Consider the following 16,115-nt stretch of genomic DNA (forward strand, 5'->3'; position numbering starts at 1 on the left):
ATATATCTATGTAACATAACTGCATGACATGCACAACTGTAGCTCCTAAGTCTATAAAAATTTTCAAAAAGAGAAAAAAAAGAAATAAATATGCTCTAATAAAAAAAGAAGGACCAAGTAAATTGAATCAAAGGACAGCTGATATAGCTGTATTATTACAAATAATATAGGTTTAAGACCTAAAACAATATCTAAAGATACTAGAGAAACTGGAGATTAATTGTTCAAAATATATAATTAAAATTTAATTCACTTTAAACAACTATAAACATACATGTAGTAATGAGATAGCACAATAAACATAAAGCAGAAATTTACTGAAGTATAACGAAAAAATTATATGTAACTAATGATGTGTAACTAACATATACTTCAATAAACATAAAGCAAAGATTGACAGAACCACATGAAAAAAATTGATCAATTCATTATCGTTGTGGGAGATTTTCATACACAGTACTGATACTTCAAGCAGACAAAAATATTTAGACAAAACATTTGACAAACAAAAATATCAAGCTTGATTTAATGAAATACATAAAACATTGCCAATATCTACATGAAATATTTACAAAAGGTGACTAAATAATAGGCATAAAGTAACTTTTAGCAAATTTCAAGAGATTGAGTTTATGTACACCATATTTTCTGATCACAATGATTCTGTTAACAATCATTAGTAAAGAAACAACTTGAAGATGATCAAATACTTGAAAATTTTAGAAACACACTTGTAAATGTAACTCATGGCTCAAAGAAGAAACAATAATGAAACTTTAAAAATACTTGAAAACGACCAATAACAAAAATAGTTAAAACCCTGTAGGATACAGCTAAAGTAGTATTTAGAGGGAGTGTAATAACACTAAATATTTTTATTTATTTAAACAAGATGAATAAACTCAGCAACAAACTTAAGAATGTATGAAATAATAACAAATGTTAATGAAATGAAGAGCAGAAAAAATAGAAATAATAGTATTGGCTGACACCCACATAGCGATTACTGTATGCTGAGCATTGTTCTAAGTTTTTTATTTTTATTAACTTAAATTCTCCTTACCAGGCATATGATGAATTATTACACAGAATATTAAAATATGATATTTAAAAGTAAGCCCAAATATTCTTTAAAATAAAACAATAAAATAGGCAAATTCTAGTATTTCAAGAATAAAAGAACACACCAATAAACAAAAGTAAGAAAGAAAAACAGCTCAAATTTACTGATGTGATAGTCTAAATAACAAGACAATAAACCAAACATTTTGAGAATAAAATGCAAATTTAGATGCACTGGACTAATTCCTAGTAAAATGTAGCTTATCTAAATTGATTTAAGAATAAATGGAGGAAAAGACGATAATAATTAAAAGGTTGTATCAATACTTTATAATAGTTCCACATGCAACCAAGAATGTTTACAATTCTACCAAACTTTAAAATAACTGATATGTGCAATATTTGCAAATTCTATCAGAGGATTCTACAAAAGGATTATATAAATATTTATTTTTTCTAGACTACAATTGTACTGATGCCAAAAGGAGAGAAGGGCAGTAGTAGAAAGAAAAAATAGAGATCAGTATCACTCATGGATATATGGTTTTATATAAAATATAGCAAATGGTTTTATGTAAAATATAGCAAATGATATCTAGCAATGTATGAAAAGGATGAAACAACATTATCAGTCAGGTTAATCCCAGAAATGTTATTTTGACATTAAGAAATCAATTAGTAGAATCCACCACATATCAGATTGTATTATCTAGTCACAATAATTTATTCTTTCCCTACCCTGTCATGCTTCTTAATCCCAGGGTCCGGGATTTGGCTACATGATTTACTTTGGCTGATACAATGTGAAGAAATAGAACACACCATGCCCAACTGCATGATTTGGTTTTCTCCCTTGCACTTTTGCTTTCTGCCATGGGAATACAATGTCCCAGTTAGGGGTTGCTCATTCAGTATGGCCCCTGGAAAGGGGAGAAATTTGGAGCTCAATCCATATATATTTGACATACAACAATCATGTAACATGAGGAATAAATGAGTGTTTTTGTTGGAAGCCACCAAGACATTGGATTTTTGGTTACTGCAGCAAAACAAATTAAAGCAGCAAAACCTTGTGATAATCTTCAATAGAGCTAAAAATTCTTACAATTTAACATCTACTTACATTTTTTTACAAAGGAAATTAGCAAATTAGAAAATGAAGAAAATTCCTTAATGCTATCTGCCAAAATACCAAACCAAAACACCAAAACATACTTACATAAGTACGTAACAATTTTTTAGTGATAAAATATAAATTTTATCTTAAAGATTGGAAACAAGAAAAAATGTCCACAATCATCATTGCTAGTAAATATAATCTAGCCTACACAGTAAGGTAAAGGAAAAATGAACATGAATTGAAAAAGAAGAATTTGCAGATGACACATTTATATACAAGGAAGGTAGAAAGATAAATTTTTAGAATTAATAAGAGTTTAGTATCTTTGCTGAGTACATATTAATATAAAATTCAATCACATTTATATATACTAGAGATAAAAGTGTTAGAGAATGAAGCAAAAATGATAGTAGCAGAATTATTGAGTAATTAAGTATAATCTAATAAGAGACATGTGAAACCTTTATGGAAAAAGATTTTAAATTTTAATGAAAGGCATTTAAGAAGATCTGAGTAAATGGAACAATATCCACATTCCTGAATAGAAAAAGTCAATACCTTCATTATGCTACTTCTTCCTAAATTGAACCACAGAATCCGTGTAAGTACAATAAAACCCTAACAAGTGTTCTTTGTGAAATTAAAAAGCTTATTCTTAGTTTTTTGTAGAAATGAAAAAGCCTATGAATGACTTGAACACTGATTTAAAAAAAGAATAAATTTAGGGGATCTATCCAAGAGATATCAATATTCATGTCAAGGCTATAATAATTAAAAGAGATGATATAGCAGAGATATAAACAAGTAGAGCAATTCAACAAAATAGAAATTACAGAAACATTTCCATACATAAGAAAAATGGCTATAGAACAGAAAAGGCACAGCAGATCAGTGCATAAAAAGACAGACCATTTTACTCAGAAAAACATCTATATATACTTCAAAGCACACTGAAAAATCAATTCTAGGTAGATTAAAGATCACACATGAAAGGCAAACTGTAAAAGTTTTAGAAGATAATTTGGAAATCTTTATGACCTTGCAATAAGGAAAGATTTATTAATGAAGACTTCAAAGGCATTAATCATGAAAGAAAGTATTGATCAATATGATTCTTATAATACACACCTTTTATTCATCAAAACACAACTCAAGAAATTTATAATGACAAACTACAAATTGGAAAAAGGTATTTATAGCAAATAACTAACAAATAATTAAGACTACAATAAACAGCCTAATAAAATAGGAAAAACGAGCAGATATTTTATAGAACAAGATATATTATGTTCTGGTTCTACTGAGGGATGGAAAAACAAAAACATAACAAACAAATGATATATTATATATGATAGACTAAAATATTAAGAGATGATAAGCACAATTATTAGGAAGTGAAATGCAAATCAGAGCTCAAATGTGTTAGCATTTTATATTCATTAAGTAGATCCAAAATTAAGAAGCCAAACAGCACCAAGCATTGATAATATGTGGATTTAAAGGAAGCCCATGGACTCCTGAAGAAAATAAATTGATACAATTACTTGGAAAAATAATTTTGAATTACTTAGTAAAATTAAAGCCTACAGGATTGTTTGGAACAGCAAAAAGAAAACCAGAAACAATAAATGTATATTAAAGAATATTGGATAAATTGTAGTGTATCCATACAAAGGTATTTCACTTAGGAATAAAAATGAATACACTATTGAAACACACATCAATACAAGATAAATCTTAGAGCAGTCATTTGAGTGAAAAACATGCAGGTACAAAGTAAGATGCAATATATTACCACTGATATGTAATTCAAAACCATTCAAATGTAACCATATGGTTTACTGATATCTTATTACTTTTTAAAAAATGAGAATTATTATAAACACAGAAGTACATCGGGTAGGGAGGACTACTTAAGCTGAGTAGTGGATACTTGCGTATTTTCTGTAATTTACATATGAAAATACTATTTTATAAATGTTAATTATTTTACTGAAATTCAAAAAATAAGCAAAATTTTGTATGGCAAAAATCATGAAGGTGGCATGCAAAATATTAGAATTAATAGTGTATACAAATAATTTAAGATTCTATGAAGTTATATGTCTGTTTACTGCTGGAATTCAATTACTATATTAAATGCATAGGTAATAGCATTTCAAAATTAGAAATATGCTATCTGGGACAGAGATGGTTCGATAAGAAGGCAGTGCTGAATCTTCCTGTATTTAACTCTCACGTCCTTTCCTAAACACCCCCTCTTCAAAATTTAAATTAACTTGAATGCCTAAAAGCAGACACAGTGTTTGCTTGAATACATTGTAATAGTGATTCTGCTAAAAGGCTACCTTCTATGCAGCCAGGTAGATTTACCTCTAAGGCTCTGCTTCCCTTACAGGAAAGCATGTTAGTATCTAAAAAAAGTTTGTTAAGGTTTTAAAGATAACAATGAAAGTTATGAAGTAATCTCTTGGTAAATCTCATTGACGGCACCTCCAAATTTCTGTTGGGTTTAAACAGATAGCAACGTTATGGTAAAATAGGTATAGTTCATGTTCTTATTTGTTTCTGAAATAATTATAAACTTTTTAGCATTTGGGATTCAGAACTTAGGGAACCAATCAAGAGAAATACCAAACATTCCAATTCCTCTACTTCCATTGACACAGTTGCATTAAAACAGTATCTGAAAAGGGACAAAATAGAAAGAACCAATTGAACCTTCCCTAGCAAACAAGGCACTTTCAATTTCCATTTCAATGTCTAGGAGATGCACAACTGTCAGAGTTGACATCCTCTGGAAACTTTGTGGCAATTTTTAAAGAAATTCAAAACTAAATGGTGCAAACAGAAGTACCTTGGAGAGCTCCAATAGTTACTACAGTTATGGTTTTAAAATTTGAAATAAAAATGAAGTCCCCCAGTGTAACTTCACAGAAAAGCTTTCTCTATTCTGTACTACCACATAAGGGTCCATTTTGTGATAGAATCATACTCGCTTTCTTGTTTTGCATGCTTAATGCTTCCTTGGGAAATATTACTCATATCTATGAGTTTACAAGGATATCATTTACGAAAAAAAAATTTGCTAACTTAGCTTAAATGTAGAAATGATTTTTTAAGGAATTAGTTTAAATTAGTTAAAATAATAATAATTAGTTTATTATTTTGTGCTGATTAATATCAATAATCCCTTAACTTGTGTAATTGTTTTAAGCAATTTAATTAACTGAATGTAAAATGATTATTTTAAAGGACAGCAATCACAGCAAATCCATAGTGCTAGTAATTTTTGAACAGATTAAGTAGCAGAAAATATAGAGATCTGGGAATATATACCTCAAAAATGTTTGTTTTACTATTTGGCCATTAATTCGTTCATTGATTCATACTCATTTTGCCAGTGTCATCACATTATTTTAAAAAACATTTTATTAAAGTGTATCACACAGAAGAGTCAGCCAATTGTCATGCATAACCTAGTGAATTTTTTACAAAATGAATATATCTATTTTATCGACAGCCAAATTAAGAAACAGAGTGCCATCAACACTGAAGAAGAATCCTTCATACCTCATTCAAGACCCCATCCCTCAGATACTCTTTTGTGCCTGCTTCTTTTATTCAGCATTACATTTGAGAGAGCCATCAATGCCACTGCATGGAGTTGTAGTTTGTTCATTCTTATTGCCATATAATATTCCACAGTATACTACAACATGTTTATCTATTGTACTCTAGATGAGCATATGTAGTTTCCAATTCAGGGTCATTATGAATAATGCTTATATAAACACTCTTGTAGTTTCTTTTGGCAGACATATTATGCATTTCAGTGGAATTACTGAGTCATACGGTACACATGTGTTTAGCTTAGTAGACTCTGTCAAACATCTTTCCAACCCGGGTTTATCAATTTACAGTCACATCAAGTAGTTTGTGGGAATCTTAGTTGCTTCACATTCTTACAAATATTTGGTATTTTAGCCATCCCAGTGGATGTGTAGTTCTATCACTTTTTGGTTTTAATTTGCTTTGTCCCAGTAAGTATCTACTCATTTATTGTCCATTTGAATAGTCTCTTTTTAAAGTGCCAGCTTAAGGTTTCCTGCTCATTTTTTCTATTGGATTGTTATCAAGTTATTTTGAGGATAAATTAAAACACTGTAATTAAAAGGATCTTTGTAAATATGCAAGTGTTAAACAAGTATAAAGCATTGTAATCATTTAATTAATATATGTGTAGATGTACACATATATACACGTGTGTGTATGTGTCTGTGTGCGTGTGTATGAAATATTGACAGATGCCTATTTTCTAGATCACATGATGGCTGAGAATTTTCCTAATGTGGCACTTTCTTAACAAAATTTCTCTTGTGAGAGTAAGAAATTATATATGTAAATTCCCCAGGAGAGAATATGACATGTTGTACAAGCTCAATACATGATAGCTACTCTTATTATAACATTTAGTTGACTTGAGTTTGAAGCATTGATAACATTGCTAAGGAATGATGATATCCCTGAACTAGATGGAGCTCAAAATCCAACCAAAGGAACAACTGATAGCTGATCAAAGATTTTCATCAACAATAAAAATATTTTATGTCTAATAAAAATCTCCTCATGGTGACTCTACACATATTGGATAGAAGGGCCTTGTATAAAGTCTACCAATAATCTCAGAATAATCTGAGAAAGAGGACACCCTAAGAATTATGGCTTCACTGACAACATTAGAGAACATATCAAACTCAAATGAATATGCTGGGGTCTTTTTCTGTGTGGATTTTGCTTTAGAGTCCATGAGAGTAAGAAACTTCTTTAACCCTTATGATTAACAGATTTGGATACATATGTTTGAATCAGGTGACCTAATTTCCTGTTGATCACAGCCCAGGAACTCTTTCAAAATTCTTGTGATTGGTCATATTTTCCTAGGAGGTATTGAGCATGTTTAGGGAATGGGGAAAATATTTGCCTTACATAGGATATTTATCCAAAGGTAGAGTGAGAAAAGTCTGTTGCCTTGAGATTGAATAAAGATCATGATTACATATTTATACCTAAAATTGACCAAAGAGTTTCAAATATACACAATTGTCACCAAAGCCTTTGCAGGATATTTGAATCCAGGAGATTTATATTCCAACATGAACTTTCAGAAATGTACTTTAATGCTGAGACAAAATTTGAAATAACAGGCCACAGGTGTGAAACTGGAAACAGCAGCATGTTATCCTGGAATGTAACATTTCAGAAACAGAGTGACTCTTTTTAGCAAAATTGATTATAAGTCCCTGAGATGTAAGGAAATAGAAGAGCCTCCACTAAATAAGATTGATAGAAAATACTTTCTCAGAACAGCAATCTTGCTTGTATAGTTAGAGCAGAAGGGGTTGCTATCATGTATTCATATCTTCAGTCATCCCAGAGAACTGTTCAACAATTTTAATATTCTAATATTTTCAGGTTCTCATGAGTAGGCTTATATGTTTGTGTGTATTTAATAATATAGTAGAGTGCATTGGTAGATGATTGAGATATATTGTTTTAATTTAAATTATTTGTATGTTATGCTTTTGGGAAGAGGGATTATTAAACCTTTAAAAACTCCTAAGGTTAAGACTATTATTCTATACTAATGCATCCCTGATGTGCTAATTACTGAAACACTCTGAGCAGTTGTTTGAAATATAGGATCAATTTAGAGTTAAATACAGAATAACAACATCAAAGTATGCACATCTTGCTTTTTTGTTATGAGTTTCACATTCAAGTTTTCCTTTATATCATTATCTTATTTCTTATCCATTCATTAACCTGAGAGTCATATGAAAAATGCTTTACAGTGTTGTTTTTAATTATCTGTCTTTCAGGGTGAAAACCAAGGCAGGGTTCAGCTTTGTGTTAATTAATGTATTATGCTTAATTTATTTCTACACCCCACATTTCTCTGTTTTACTTGGCCTTCTGAAACATCTTTCTGAATTTGAATTAATGTGCTTTTGAAGAACCTTTCTAAAAATGTATTTAAAGTTTGTAATGTCTTTGGAATTTACAAATTTAAGGCAATAAAGTTTTGTTTTATAAAAGTGGAACACATGCCATATTTAAATCTGCTGCAGAAACTAAATCAATAAAGAATATGGCATCTTTCTAGATAAAGAATGGCAATATGTGACTAATTTATGTTTTGCAATTTTAAGGGCTTACAGTATTTAACATTGCAGTCTCAATATTTTGTGCTGATTCACTTTGAAGGACAAAAGCAGAAAAAGAAGCAATTTTTACTAGAACAGTACCATGATTATTCCCAGAGAAGAGTGGAAGGGTGGGTATGATCATGTGGTGGGCCACCCTCCCTCTAACAATATTTTCACCTGAGTCAAAGCAGTCTGAAAGTCTTGAAGAGGAAGAGAAGGCAGGGAAGACATGGTGAAGAGCAACATACAAACTGAGTCACATGAAAAAGCAGAAAGAGATGACACAGTTGCTGGGCAAGAATGAGTGAATAGGACTCATGGAGAAAGAAAAGGAGTTAGATATATGTGATGTGCATATACAACACAGGAGAAACTCAAGTCTTTTTATGATTTTTGTTTTTCCCATAGCAATAGCTGAATGTCTACAAAATGTATATGTAAATAAATAATCAGCCCCAGTCCATCTACTCATCTATTTATTAGATATAGACTCAGTTCCAGTAACTAGGGGTTACAGCAGTGAACAAGACACATCTGTGTTCTACTCTCCTGGAACTTATAATCTATTGGGAAGCTGCCATTATACTAATAGAAATATAAATACATATCATTAGAAGTCTGATTCTGGAGTCAGGGTCTTGGGTTTCATTCACTTATTGGCTGTGCAGGTGTCAGTTATTAAATCTTCTAAGCCTTCCTTTACTCACTTTTAAGTGACTGTAATACTAGTGTCTACTTTATAAAATGTCCATAAAAATTAAAGAGCTAATACTCCAAAGAAGGGGAGATAGGAGATGAGATCAGGAAAACGCCCATAGGGCTTTGGAATTGGTACAGTTTAGCCTCAGGTTGCAGAGTAGAGAGTGACTGAGGGTTATCATGCTAATGTATATCACATATATTGTTTTGCATATATAAAAACCTTTTTATTTAATCATTAAAAACAATTTTTAGAAAACTTAAGGAAAGTAAGACATCAGTAGTCTTTTATATGGTGATTATCTCTATGGCATAGGATTATGGGAAACTTTATTGCTCATTTCTGAGAATTTTTAATTTGTGAAAGTGAATTTATATCTATTAAAACAACAGAGGAAAATAAAAATAAATAAAGTGATAGTAAGTGTAAAATATTTGTATTCCAGTAATGGACTGTAGAGAGCTGTAAAAATAAAGCTTTTATTGTAGTTAAAAACAAAGCAGTGTATGTTAAGTAGTGATGCGGAATGCAGTAGTATAAATATACCACACACAAACTATTCCTGGGTGACCTTTAGGAAGAAGGATGAGAGTGGTGATTGAATTGAGGCACAAGGGAAATGTCAGGGCTTATGGTGATATTCTCCTTTTTGTTCTGGTGATGATTACACGAGGTGTTCATTTGTGATAATTCAGAAAGCCATATGCTTATGAACTATGCACTGTTCTGTATGTATATTTCAATAACTAAATCAATTTAAGAGAAAATAGAAAAATGTACAGACTTCTCCTTCAGCCCTACCCAAAAACTCATGCCTTAGCAGTCAGTACAATATTCATACTCTGTGTTGGATGAATTTGGACCAAAAAAAATCACCCCATTAATGTTGCTAATTGGAATGTTACAGGTTTTATAGTTTGTTTGGAGCCAATTTAAACTTAGATTTTAAAATTAAATGTTGGCTACAAGCATAACAGTAGCTTGCAACTAGTTTTAAGTGTATACGTGTTTAAATTACATAAAGAGAGTTCAAGTCAAGACTTGGGGTCTGTGATTTTTTTTTTTTTTTTTTACTTTAAAAGGAATCCTTCTATTACTTAACTTTCCTATATGCATTTGGAAGACAGTGCCTTATAAAACAAAAGTCATGAGAGATAAAGAAATTTCTGAAAATCTTAACTCTTTGACACTTGTCATTTGCTACTACTACAGGAAATTAATTTTTTCTGTGTTTTTTTTCAAAAGTAATTTCTCCTTTTAGAGATTGGTAAAATGAATTTATTTTCATGATTAGTTCACAAAGGTAAAGTCATAAAGCTATTATTGACTCTGTTCAATGATGTGTCAGATCTTGGAATGCAGTACCTACTCCAATGCACAGAAATTTCATGAAGCCAGAATGGAAGAGCCAGACCTCCTTTCCCTCCAATTCAAAATTCATCCATTCATTGAAAAAAATATGTATCTGAATGTCCATAGGTGCCAGGTACTGTTCTCAGAAATGGGAGTCCAGAATGGTAATACATACATGTGATATGAAGAGCAATGTAAATCTGTCTCTCAAAGTTAGAACCATAAAGCCTTGCTGTTGATATCACCCACTTTCTACCAATTGTAAGAACTGATTCATTAATAAGTCTAGTTGTCCTGAGAGACAGAGACAGAGAGAGAGAGAGACTATAAAAATTTGGGAAACTTCGTAACAAAATAGTACTGATATCTAATACAACAAAGTCATAGTTTAGATACTCTTATTTCAGAATTTGTGGCAACAGCTATAGGTTGATAAAGTGGCATTTATTTATTTTTCAAAAGACATAGGTATTATAACATAAAATACCGAAAGAATGTCGTACCAAATGTTATCCATGGTTATTCTGTGTAGTTGGGTTATACACGATTTTACTTTCTTTATGCTTTCTGTAATTTAAAATTTAAATACACAGTAATCACTGTTGTAATCAAAGAGAAAATAGCAAATTGTAAAGTATAGACCTTGAAACTAAGTTTAAAAATGTACAAAGAGACCTATCTGTGTTTGTAATGGTCAATATCACAACATTTATATATAACCATGGAGAACCATAATTTCCTAAATGTTGGTCCAGAAAAAACCCAGACAATAAATGATTTCTCAATCAATACAACTGAACTCAAGAAAGACTTTTTATAGTGTTCTGGCACCGAATTTGGCTTGCTTAATATAGGATAGTCTAATTTTTTTTATTTCTTCTTCCCAAGGGTATGGATCAAAAATAGGTAGAGAAGATGATATTGAAATAGGAAGTGCTGAAGCAAGAGTAAAAATTTCAAGCATTGTAGCAGAAAGTATAATACAGAAATGCTTTTACTGCTAAATGAACCAGAACTCTTTATTGCAGGGCATGAGAAGGTGATGATGTCTATTTATTTGCTTAGAGACACATTATATTTAAGTAGATAGAGATTTATATCCCTCTTTGTGTAGCAAATCAGAATATCCAGTTTCTTAAATGTACATCTCTTATTCAGTAACAAAGCACAGAATTTCCTATTCAGAGAGGGTTTAGATATTTTTAAAATTAACTTAATATATTTAGATCTACGAGTTAAAAATCCCTCATTTAGAAAAATTTCTACTTGAAAGTTACAGTATTTTAGTGGTGAAAATAAGCTTCAGATTAATCACCTATAATTTCCTTACTTTTGAAATGAAGGCATTGAGATAGGGAAATTAGATGACTTTTCAGCTCAAACTTTCAAGGAAACTACTCCAGAATGTCTGAATTCATAAAGGTGAAAGAAAGTGGAGACATTTCTACTACGAGACATTGGGTCACATAAGGAAACTGTCTGATTTCCTAAAATAGAAAGACCTTCCCTGTGTGTCTAAATTTATTTAGACATCATCTTTCTCAAATTCAATCATAGAATTTTCTGGTATCAGCAATTAATTTTTAGTACTTGTTGGGTGCCTGGAAAATTATTCCACAATACAATCAATATAAAAAGATATTTTTGAATGCCCAAAGTAATTTATAAATTCAATGCTATACCCATCAAGCTACAATTGACTTTCTTCACAGAATTAGAAAAAAAATACTTTAAATTTCATATGGAACCAAAAAAGAGCCTGTATAGCCAAGACAATCCTAAGCAAAAAGAACAAATCTGGAGGCATCACACTTCCTGACTTCTAACTATAGTACTACAAGGCTACGGTAACGAAAACAGCTTGGTACTGGTACCAAAACAGAGATATAGACCAATGGAACAGAACAGAGCCCTCAGAAATAATGCCACACATCTACAACCATCTGATCTTTGACAAACCTGACAAAAACAAGCAATGGGGAAAGGATTCCCTATTTAATAAATGGTGTTGAGAAAACTGGCTAGCCATATGCAGAAAACTGTAACTGGACCCCTTCCTTACACCTTATACAAAAATTAACTCAAGATGGATTAAACACTTAAACTTAAGACCTAAAACCATAAAAACCCTAGAAGAAAACATAGGCAATACCATACAAGATACAGGCATGGGCAAAGTCTTCATGACTAAAGCATCAAAAGCAATGGCAACAAAAGCCAAAATTGACGAATGACATCTAATTAAACTAAAGACCTTCTGTATAGCAAAACAAACTATCATCAGAGTGAACAGGCAACCTACAGAATGGGAGAAAATTTTTGCAATCTACCCATCTGACAAAGGGCTAATATCCAGAATCTAGAAAGAACTTAAACAAATTTACAAGAAAAAAAAAACAACCCCATCAAAATGTGGGCCAAGGGTATGAACAGACACTTCTCAAAAGAAGACATTTATGTGGCCAACAAACATGAAAAAAAGCTCATCATCACTGGTCATTAGAGAAATGCAAATCAAAACCACAATGAGATGCCATCTCATGCCAGTTAGAATGGTGATCATTAAAAAGTCAGGAAACAACAGATGCTGGAGAGGATGTGGAGAAATAGGAATGCTTTTACACTGTTGGTGGGAGTGTAAATTAGTTCAACCATTGTGGAAGACAGTGGGGCGATTCCTCAAGGATCTAGAACCAGAAATACCATTTGACCCAGCAATCCCATTACTGGGTATATCCCCAGAGGATTATAAATCATTCTACTATAAAGACACATGCACACGTATGTTAACTGCAGCACTGTTCACAATGGCAAAGACTTGGAACCAACCCAAATGCCCATCAGTGATAGACTGGATAAAGAAAATGTGGCATATATATACCATGGAATACTATGAGCCATAAAAAAGGATGAGTTCATGTCCTTTGCGGGGACATGGATAAAGGTGGAAACCATCATTCTCAGCAAACTAACACAGGAACAGAAAACCAAACGCCACATAATCTCACTCATAAGTGGGAGTTGAACAATGAGAACACATGGACACAGGGAAGGGAACATCACACACCAGGGCCTGTTGGGGGCTGGGGAACTAGGGGAGGGATAGCATTAGGAGAAATACCTAATGTAGATAACAGGTTGATGGGTGCAGCAAACCACCATGGCACATGTATACCTATGTAAAAAACCTGCACGTTCTGTACATGTATCCCTGAACTTAAAGTATAATAAAAAAAAAAAAAGATATTTTTAGACCATACGTTCCGGGAACTTAGCATTATACTTAAGAGATAACCTGTACAATTAGAACATTGGTATAGTACAAGGTAATATCCAATAAAATCCCGACTGAATATATTCTAGCGACGAATTGTATAGCAAGAGGATGACTTGTTACACATGCTCGGAAGGAAACACTTGGATTATTGGCAATGGCTCTGTGATGAAATCCCATTCCAAATAATCTTAGTATACCTGAGGTGGTGCTGGGAGATTTGGTAGAGTTCTGAAAACTGAAGCAAAGGAACAGACAAGTGAATGGATATATTACGTTTTACAGCAGTGATGGAAGTGCCTGGTGTGAGGAATATTTCAGATGTATTAGAAAAAAAAAAAAAAAGAATGGGAAGTTAGGGATACATCTGAGAAGCTATGGTAGTCATTCAGGAAGAAATGTGTCAGGTCCTGGCCTACAGAACAGAAAGAAAGATACACAACTAAAAATCAGAGAAAAGTAAATTAAACAGGACATGAAAAAACTCAATTTACCTAAACCTTAATAATGATTGATTGTTAGTCAGGAAAGAGAGAACAAAGAAGACAAAACAATAAAATAGATATCTCACCCTAAAACGAGAAACAGTTATTCTCTAATATTACTGTCCAGACCATAAGATAGTTTTAATGGAATAAGTCAACCAGGTCAAGGGGATTGAGAAATAAAGCGGGAAAGTGTATTCATCAGCTATTAAGAAAAGTTTAGTGTATGGTGGGGCAATGGCATTACCATCTGACGGGTATAAAACATTTCTCATAAGATTTTGCTGTCATCCTATATAGTTCTCTTTTATAGCTGAGGAGTTAAGCTCTAATTCATTAACAGCAATCTCCCAATTCAAAAGCCCAAATTAAAAAACATATTTGCTTTCTTTTTTAGCTGGATGTTAAAAACAAAACAAAGCAAATCAAATATCCAAAGCAGTTAACTTCTCGGCCAAGCAGAGAAGTGAATGTACCAATTCGTTTCCAATCCTGAGTTTTTGCTAATTTCCCAAACAAATAAAAGTAATTTTATCAGCCAAGACTAGCCAGTGCAAACCATATTCTATTTATTATCAGAGATAACATTACCAAACTTGGCAAGTAATGGTATAGATGTTTGTCATGGTTTGGTCATAAGGGGTACCCAGTGAGACAATGTGGATCATATTTTACAAATGTTAGTCTACAAAATATGCAAATTAGTTCAGCCTTTAGAGAGAGTCTGGCAGGGGTTCATCTAAATATCTGAATAAAGTTGCATGCCTTAAGAGAACTGTGGATCTCTACTTGTCTCCTTCGAAATGTTTCCCTAATCCTTTCTGTAATTGTGTATATTCTTCTATATTCTTTCCTTTTATAAATGTGCCTGTGCCTTTTAGGCCTGAACCAGTTTCACAGACAAACCTACCAAGGTCAAAAAAGTTCTTGAGGGTCATCAGTCTGCCTGGCATGCGAGCTGCTGCACATGAAGTTTCAACAACTGCTTCACTGAAGATGAACAATTTTCTGTTCGTCTGAATACTCCAGATCCCCAGTAAAGCCCATGTTCAGTATGGGACAGGGTTATTTTTAGAAGAAAGTATTTCTATCAAAGAGGAGTTGTGGCTGCTAACAGTCCCCAGGATTCCCTCTCTAGATTTGTAAAGGGCATCATAAGCAGCAACACACCAAAAAGCGAGTGTCCCTCTATCTTTCCTCAGTAATAAAAATTCCCATTAGGAAAAATACGGCTGGTAACACCCTCAGCCTTGACATTGATTTTGCTTGGTCAGCCTCGGGTCATAATCTCCACGGTGCCATCTTCATGCCTCACTCCCTCACATTCACAACCCTGACGATTTGCATTGCCATGTAGTCATGGAGAAAATGTGCTCAGTAACAATGGCCTGCTGGACCTGGCTTACAGTGGTTCAGACTAGTTCACACTGGCTCTCAAGAAAGAATTTTCAGGACTTTTGCAGGACAGTGGCTAAACATAACTATTTTTAATAATTAAATTGTGTACATTTAAAATTAGATTATACTTTTAAAAAAGGTAACAAATATACAAAAATATTACTTTCTAATTATTGGACAACATTTTATTATTATATATGCCTTTGGGTTATGTATGCCTATGAATCTGTACAGTCGAAATTATTTAACAGGAAATATGGCCTATGTAGAATTTCCCAATTCTACATTCAGCGATGTCACCTTGGTAGCTTGAGATCAGCTATGTTGGAAATATTTACACCACAAAAGTTGGCAAATGCTACAAATCACAACTCCCCCTGCCCATTAGAACATTGCTTGTTAGATATTTATTAGCACACCACTGGTAAAGACCCACTATTTTGACAGCTGAGTCATGGGTCAAGATTAAGGGTACATTAATTTAAATATCAGCTTTTTCTTTCTGTGCAAACAT

At 32.4% G+C, this 16,115-nt stretch overlaps 1 protein-coding gene across 2 annotated transcripts in view; it reads right to left on the reverse strand.

Moving 5' to 3' along the window:
* The window catches only part of KCNH7 (potassium voltage-gated channel subfamily H member 7), a 481,586-nt gene that overhangs the window by 307,594 nt on the left and 157,877 nt on the right, over positions 1-16,115 (reverse strand). The window lies entirely within an intron of this gene.

Source organism: Pan paniscus, chromosome 13 (genome assembly GCF_029289425.2).
Source record: "Pan paniscus chromosome 13, NHGRI_mPanPan1-v2.0_pri, whole genome shotgun sequence".
Classification (NCBI taxonomy): Eukaryota; Metazoa; Chordata; class Mammalia; order Primates; family Hominidae; genus Pan; species Pan paniscus.